The sequence below is a fragment of the Schistocerca piceifrons genome, chromosome 8 (genome assembly GCF_021461385.2).
Source record: "Schistocerca piceifrons isolate TAMUIC-IGC-003096 chromosome 8, iqSchPice1.1, whole genome shotgun sequence".
Lineage (NCBI taxonomy): Eukaryota > Metazoa > Arthropoda > Insecta > Orthoptera > Acrididae > Schistocerca > Schistocerca piceifrons.
The window spans coordinates 87,640,338-87,648,570 of record NC_060145.1 but is presented as its reverse complement, the minus strand read 5'-3'; the positions used below and the strand labels follow the sequence as shown (position 1 = coordinate 87,648,570).

At 32.3% G+C, this 8,233-nt stretch overlaps 1 non-coding gene across 1 annotated transcript; it reads right to left on the bottom strand.

Moving 5' to 3' along the window:
- Positions 1–3,117: 3,117 nt before the first annotated feature.
- On the bottom strand, positions 3,118–3,192 carry Trnas-cga. Its single transcript has one exon. It is a non-coding gene; the product is annotated as a tRNA-Ser (tRNA).
- Positions 3,193–8,233: the final 5,041 nt, after the last annotated feature.

Sequence of the window (8,233 nt, the reverse complement as noted above, 5' to 3'; positions counted from 1 at the left end):
CAGTGCATTTGGATATCCTTTTATATAGATGAAAACATTTAGCAGTATTTAAATTATTGTTCCATTCTACCATCATCATTTGATTCTCAAATACGTTCAACAAACGTGAGTCATTCACCTGAAACCACTGGTTTTAGAGATATAAATATCATACATTTCACTTTCATTTCAAGTTGTGGATTATTCAACTAAGTTGCATATAAACTTTTTAATTTATCGCTATTATGTCTTTTTACCTCTATTTTAAATTTAGTTATTGACAAATCGCCATCTATATTGGCCCAAAGTAAAATAATTCTCTACATTTTAACATTGTATTCAAATATGTATTTCAATATTTCATCACCTCCAATTAAATGAAATTTCAGTTTTTGTTTGTCACATATTCCTTTCTGAAAATTACTTAGCTGACTAAGGTATCATATTAAATCTGCCTTGAGAAATAATCTGTAGAAGCTTCTTCTGTTTCATTTCTTGTAAAGCAATTGCTTAAATCATTTTTATTAAGTCGATTATTTTTTCAGTACGTTGTTTAGTAGTGATATAATTACTGAGTACTATTAGAGTACTTGTGTTTTTACATTTTGTAACAAGATTACTTTATTCACTTTCTAAGTACTGTTTTGTAACTGCATCATTTACTAGATCGTTTATGTCTACTATTCTTCTACATTTAAATTCAATATATCCTCTACTTGCTAGAAAAATATTATGCATTTCTTTATGAAATTCTTTACTCAAACTTTCTATTTTTTCAATCAATTGTTGTGTCAAATTCAGTTTTTTGTTTTCTAAATTTATTTCACCATTAACTTTGTGACCCTTATGCTGCAGCTTATTTCCAAAAATATCCTTGTATTAGATTCTAAATATTAATTAATTTATAATAATCTGATCACACTTTTATAACATACACAAATGACCACAAAAGCTTCATCAAAGTTCTGTATTCTATCGGTATCGTAGTATAGATCATTTATTCCCAAAGAATTGATTATTTGTCTTGGTGTATTCAAAGCACATGAATTTAAATATTTTATGCCTTTATTCTTATAATAACAAATGGAGTGAGTAACAGGAGGGTCAGACATATCTAAAGTTACAGTTCCAGCTTCATGTTTTTGCTTCATTGTGCAATACATAAATCACATACAGTCCACAAAAGTGTTTAATTTTTTATTGTTAAGGAATTACTTATTAGATTATGATATACTTAGTAGATTAGGATACACATGGATTATTTTTCGCAAATTTTCTCATTTCACTTACTTTCTTTACAATTGCTAAATTATCTTTTTTGTTCTTCTAATTCTTTACAGCTTTTTCTTGTTTATTACTGCATTTGCTATTGCTGCAGAACGACCAGTGAGTGAACCTACAGTTGCTAGATATGTTAATGCAGCTAATAGTAATGGAAGAAATATAACTTTATGTTTTGTTTATGCAGTACTTTCTTTCCTTTTTGTTAAACTTTCAATAATTTTTTCACAACATAAATAACCAGTATAATGGGTAAATTACTGCCAATTTCTTCCTCTCTTTTTTGTGCATCAGTTAAAAACTAATCAATAGTACATAACTAATCGCTATTTAATTTAAGTTTAGTACACTTTGCTTTAGTCTTGCCACTAGGTACCAATGTATAATCAGTCCTAATTTTAATTATTAATATAAATAAAAAATTTAAAAAGATTTATATTTTATAATGCAAATCCATTTCCATCTAGTTAAATACCCATACATAAGCATCGTTTTCCATGCATTATTTCTCTAACTGCTGGTGCATCTACATTTTCTCCTAATGAAGAATTATTTGCATGCATTCTTTCTTTTGTAGCTAATTGAAATTCTGTATCAGGTATGTGTCTTTTTTCTAAACCTTTGTGATCTTCTATGGGATATTGTGTTGCTTACAACCTTCATCTCGTTGTTTTGTTTCTTTAGGACCTCTAGCTTATCTTTCATCTAATTTAGTAAAAGGTCTGCAATAATCACAGCCAGGAAGTTGCTTCTCAGGCAATTTAGTATTCCTTGCCCATAATTTTCACTTCTCTGAAAGACATGTGGTGTACTATTCAAAATTAGAATAAAATATGGAATACATTTCGCATTATTCATAATGAATTCGATGAATTTATTCATCACCATTCTTGTCATTTGTACTTTTTCACAGAAATAATTTTTGGTGTTAGAAATTTCTGTTTCATGAATAACTGTTAATATGTCAATTAAGTCACAAACATGTATTAATGTTTTACAAAATGTAAGTATGAAATTAATCAAAAATCTCATGAAACAAAGTATACCTTTTGGATTGATGATAAAATCTTGATGATAACTGTCACAAAATTTATGAGTGAACTCTTGTGTTGTTCCAAAGTTTTCTTTATGATAATTTTTATTCCTGGCAAATTCTTCACCAAGATCCTCAGTTAATTGATAAACATGTTTCATCCAAATACATTCAATTGCTTTTTCCATACATTCCTTTATTAAATATTTACCTTTTTTCTCAGGTGAACTTATTACTGAATAATCTGTAGAATCTTCCATTCATTTTCTGAAGTTTGAAAAATATCTTCAACAATATTTATCAAATACTTGTATTTGTATTTCTTACCTCCACTCAATTTTATTTTTATTTGTGTTACTACCAGAATACAATGCCTCTAAATGATATAATATAGTGCATAATTTGATATATCAACACATAAATTTGATAGATCAGTCACATCATCCATTGTAATTCAGAATGAGATTTTCACTCTGCAGTGGAGTGTGCGCTGATATGAAACTTCCTGGCGGATTAAAACTGTGTGCCCGACCGAGACTCGAACTCGGGACCTTTGCCCTTCGCGGGCAAGTGCTCTACCAACTGAGCTACCGAAGCACGACTCACGCCCGGTACACACAGCTTTACTTCTGTCACTACCTCGTCTCCTACCTTCCGAACTTTACAGAAGCTCTCCTGTGAACCTTGCAGAACTAGCACTCCTGAAAGAAAGGATATAGCGGAGACATGGCTTAGCCACAGCCTGGGGGATGTTTCCAGAATGAGATTTTCACTCTGTAGCGGAGTGTGCGCTGATATGAAACTTCCTGGCAGATTAAAACTGTGTGCCCGACCGAGACTCGAACTCGGGACCTTTGCCTTTCGCGGGCAAGCGCTCTACCAACTGAGCTACCGAAGCACGACTCACGCCTGGTACTCACAGCCTTACTTCTGCCAGTACCTCGTCTCCTACCTTCCGAACTTTACAGAAGCTCTCCTGCGAACCATGCAGAACTAGCACTCCTGAAAGAAAGGATATAGCGGAGACATGGCTTAGCCACAGCCTGGGGGATGTTTCCAGAATGAGATTTTCACTCTGCAGCGGAGTGTGCGCTGATATGAAACTTCCTGGCAGATTAAAACTGTGTGCCCGACCAAGACTCGAACTCGGGATCTTTGCCTTTCGCGAGCAAGTGCTCTACCAACTGAGCTACCGAAGCACGACTCACGCCCGGTACTCACAGCTTTACTTCTGCCAGTACCTCGTCTCCTACCTTCCGAACTTTACAGAAGCTCTTCTGTGAGAGCTTCTGTAAAGTTCGGAAGGTAGGAGACGAGGTACTGGCAGAAGTAAAGCTGTGAGTACCGGGCGTGGGAAGATCCATTGTAATTGTTTTTCAGTAAAAAGATCATTAATGCACTTGATACTTCATATGCCTTTTCGCCAATAATTAATTTATCTCTCTTGGTACAACTGCTAAATTATTAACATATTTAAATATACCAACAGGTCTTTATCCAAAAACTTTATCTTTGCTTTGATTAATGTACTTTATAAATCTTTCACTTACAGTTATTATAGCATCACTATCCTTTTCATAACAGCAAATGTCTTGTTTTTACTTTCAGTTCATCTTCATATTTCTTCAATACATCATGTGTTTCTGATTCACTTAATGTATAGTCAGATGGACTCTCATAAGATCTAATTTCTGGTATATCTCCAAAATCTTCTGTATGATGACGATAGGGAAGCATTTCTTTCTCAACTTCTCTGTTATCTTCAGTAGCTTTTAATACATTATGAACTTATCTTTCTATTCCTTGTACAACTTGTTCAGTAGCATAGATAACTGGTTGATCTACTTATTTTAATTGTTTCATAATTGTTAATAGTTGTTTTTTCAAAAGATTGAATTGCTCTTTCGTTTCCTCAGCTTTCTTTCTATTTTGTTTAGCTTTTTTACCAACTTCTGGGTCATATTTTGAAGACATTTATAGGGAATGAGAAACATTAATAAACATTTTTAATATTTAATATTCTTGTTTGACATTTTTGTTATATTTAATGTTTATGTTTGATGTTTGTGTTGTTATCAAATTCTGCATTTTATTTTTGAACTTATCATCATTTAGTTTTCTAGTCATGTCTATCATAAAATATCCAACTTAATCATTCTTAAGATTTGCCACTCATTTCTTTAAGATCATTAAACTTTCAGTGATTACCAACAATCTCATTTTCCCAGAAAATTTAAAAACAGTTAAGATTAGCTCTACCTAATTGTTAAGGTGTTTTAAGTACATTTGAGCTATGTAAAAACGATCTATTTATGCCTTCCTCTATTAAAATATTCTCTAACTAGATCCTAATTTTCATGAATGAAGTAAGCAAATACTACTACTGAATTATCTAGACACTGATCTAATTGAATAATTTCAACATTATCTTCAATAAAAGTAGCAATTTTTTGTTGTGGTTATCTTCAACCTTCTACACCTTTTTATAAATCCTGAGTATCTTGGTTGATCTAAAATTTGAGAATAAACATACAAATGGTTAATTTTATTCCAATTCAATCATCCTGAAGCTAGAATATAATTGACAGTCATTAATGTAGTTTTTCCATAACCACATGGTTCTATTTTTGCACGTCAAACAGAATTTAGTAAAAGTTCACCACATTGATTTTTGATTTCTTTTCTGGATTTCTTATTTTTGGTTTCCAATCTGTCGTTTATTTAAATAAATTTTTGCTAGTGGAAATGGCTCATCTGTTTCAGTTGAGTGAAAAACACATCTGTTCTTTAAAAAAGAAGAGAAAATTACATAAACTTTTTAACTCCAAATATGACATTGAAAAATGAAAAACTGCATTGCAGTGGAGAAACGACAAAAATTGCTGTAGTTCAGTAGAGGTTAGAAATTTTGAAACACTTATTCATTCAAAAATACCAAATATTCACATTAAAGCTGATGAAATTGAGCTACTATTGGGAGTGATGTTGTATATAGATATAAAAGAAGATAATGGCAGTTGTGCTAGGATTTAATATTCAAAATACTGAAGCTAATAAAAAGACTTAAAATTATTCAATCTCAATTAATGAAAATAAATTATAATCTAGCTGATGGAATGTTTGTTAAACATACTGATCAGTTTCATAGAGAAACCAGTGTTACTGCTTCATTCAAACCAAATGCTGAATTAAGGAGACCAATAATTTATGAACAACATTATGCTGTAGATATTCCTATTCTTGGTCTGGTTCAAGATTTAGTGATTACTATAACTGATGAAAATGGCTATCTGACTAACCTTAATGGTTTTATCCTTAATAAATCATGAACAAAATCGAGAGTTATCAGTTTTACTCAATCCCTGTGAATGAGGAAACAAAAACTAATTTAAATGCATCCAACAAGGATGCAGATATTGAAATAAATATTTGCTATGGATGGCTTCATCCAAATCATGCACACTTCTATAGGAACTTAGAACATAGCTAATCCCACTGGAGCAGAATCAGGTTATACAACATAAAATCATAAAAATCAAATAAAAAATGAATCACTTTTGAAAGATTTCATGGTGCCTTCAGAACCCTTTCTCTTTATTTCATTTGCGATTTTACAATTTCTGTCTGAGGCAATTTTAAATACTCTAAAATGGAAGCATTATGCATAGGATACATTTTTGACACTCATGATTTTGATGTCACATGCTTTAACATGCTTGACACTATGAAGATTGTGATTATTTTACAGAGATTTGCTAATTAACCTGCATATGCTTTTCTTCTCAGGTATATTTAATTATTGTTCACCATGGGTGTAAATATGACTGTATGTGATTTCTTTAAAATCGATTGTAAATATTTCTTCTTTTATTGTGGAAGCACATCTGCTGCACAATTAAAAGACAGCAACCACAAAATACCTAATACAGATGGATCACTTCAAATATTACATAAGTTACAGAAAGGAAAAATTGTAGAAGTAATGGAAGAAACTGAAATTTACTTCCATCTAAAACGTCAGTCAGACAGAGTTTTAAATGAGCAAAAAGAGCTGCATGATGGTAAATTCCTAGACAACTTTTTACCAGTTCAACAATGAAGTGTTACCAAACCACAGAATGAAAAATTGTTGCTACACTCATTAATAAATCTGTCTGTAATGCGAAACATCACGCAGGTGTAGCAGTTTTTACTTGACTCTCATAGTGTTCAGTTCTACTTCATTACAGTATTGTGGCAGATTGTATAGGCCAGATCTCTGTAACTACTACTCAAAAATGATATGCTCCCATAATAAAGGAACAAATTCTTACAAGTTATTGTAAAGAAATTACATAGTTGTATTTACACCAATGTTGAAAGCAGCTTAATTAGAAAATTTGTGTATAATAATTACAATCTTCTTGGAGTCAAGTACGTTACAACTGCTTTGCAATAACTGCTTGAAAGTAACTAAGTAGTAGTGTAAAAATCTCAGATTTATTTTATGAGCATGACATGGAGTCATAGGAGCAATGACATGCATTCCATAATTTAATAATAAAAATCATCAATGAAGTAAGTTACAATGTGCCTTGATATGAAACTTCCTGGCAGATCAAAACTGTGTGCTGGACTGAGACTCCAACTTGGGACCATTTCCTTTTGTGGGCAAGTACTCTACCATCTGAGCTACCCAAGCGTGACTCATGCCCCATCCTCACAGCTTTACTTCTGCCAGTACCGCATCTCCTAATTTCCAAACTTAACAGAAGTTCTCCTGTGAACCACTTGACCCTTCATTAGTTGATCACAGTGATCTTTAGAATACATACTTCGCAAATGGAAGAAACGATATTTTGCCACGAACGCTGTGGAATATTTACCCTCCAATTAGTTTTCTCAAAGCATACAATGCATTTCTCGATTTTAAACGAGTTACACTACTCAGATCAGACGCTGACATAACTCCATATAATTTCACAATGAACTATCCTATCTACATAATTAGCAGCACCCATATAAGCAATATTATAACTTCACAGAAAACGACTAGGAAATTTTGCACAAATGCTAATGAAACAATGCTTCAGATACTTTAGCAAATGTAACAATGTATGGTAAGATAAATTTGACTTACAATGCACAGCACAGAGTACTTATTGAAAACTTTTTAATTTTATAAATATATAAGTATCTTCAGAAAGATAGACGAAATAAAAAATTTTAAATTTTAGTATGTCAATTAGAAGATGAAATTTCAGATAGCTTTTGTTATGTACATTATGTTATCATTTTGAATTTTCAAAATCGGTTAATATTTTGTGTGAGATCCATGTTTTTCCTCTGTCAACAATGCGAACAACACAGGTCTTGTCTGTGTAAGCTTTCTCAGACAACTGACAGCTCTAGAAATTGCAGCTTGTATTTAACCAGGAGATTGTGGCCTCTAGATAAGGTAATACTGACCTGGCACATCTGTTTCATCACTGCTACCACAGAGCAAATAAGATAATGCTGCCTGCTGGATTTTTCCTGTTTACTCCATCTCGCTTACACATTCTATCTGCGCCTTTCACTAAGCAGTTTATAGCTTCATTCACAGATGGCACTGACGCAGTCGCCATTCAGAACAGGACAGGAATATACATCGTTTTTAAATATAATATTTGTTTTAAATATTATTTTGAGTGTTGTAAAAGAACATTACTCGTTATTTACATTTCATCACTTCAAACAAAATACGAAAATGTTAAGAAAATAATTTATTTACATCTATAATACACTGTTGAAAATATCATTTTTAGAATGCACTTTGTTATTCAGATTCTGACTATATACACAAACAGTGATCGAATACATTTACTCCTAAAGTGTCCCAGGCCCAGAGTGAACAGGCCACTCAAGCAATGGGGGTCATCAATCATGAAGTCGCTGCTGTCCAAGCTCTACCCCCTCAAT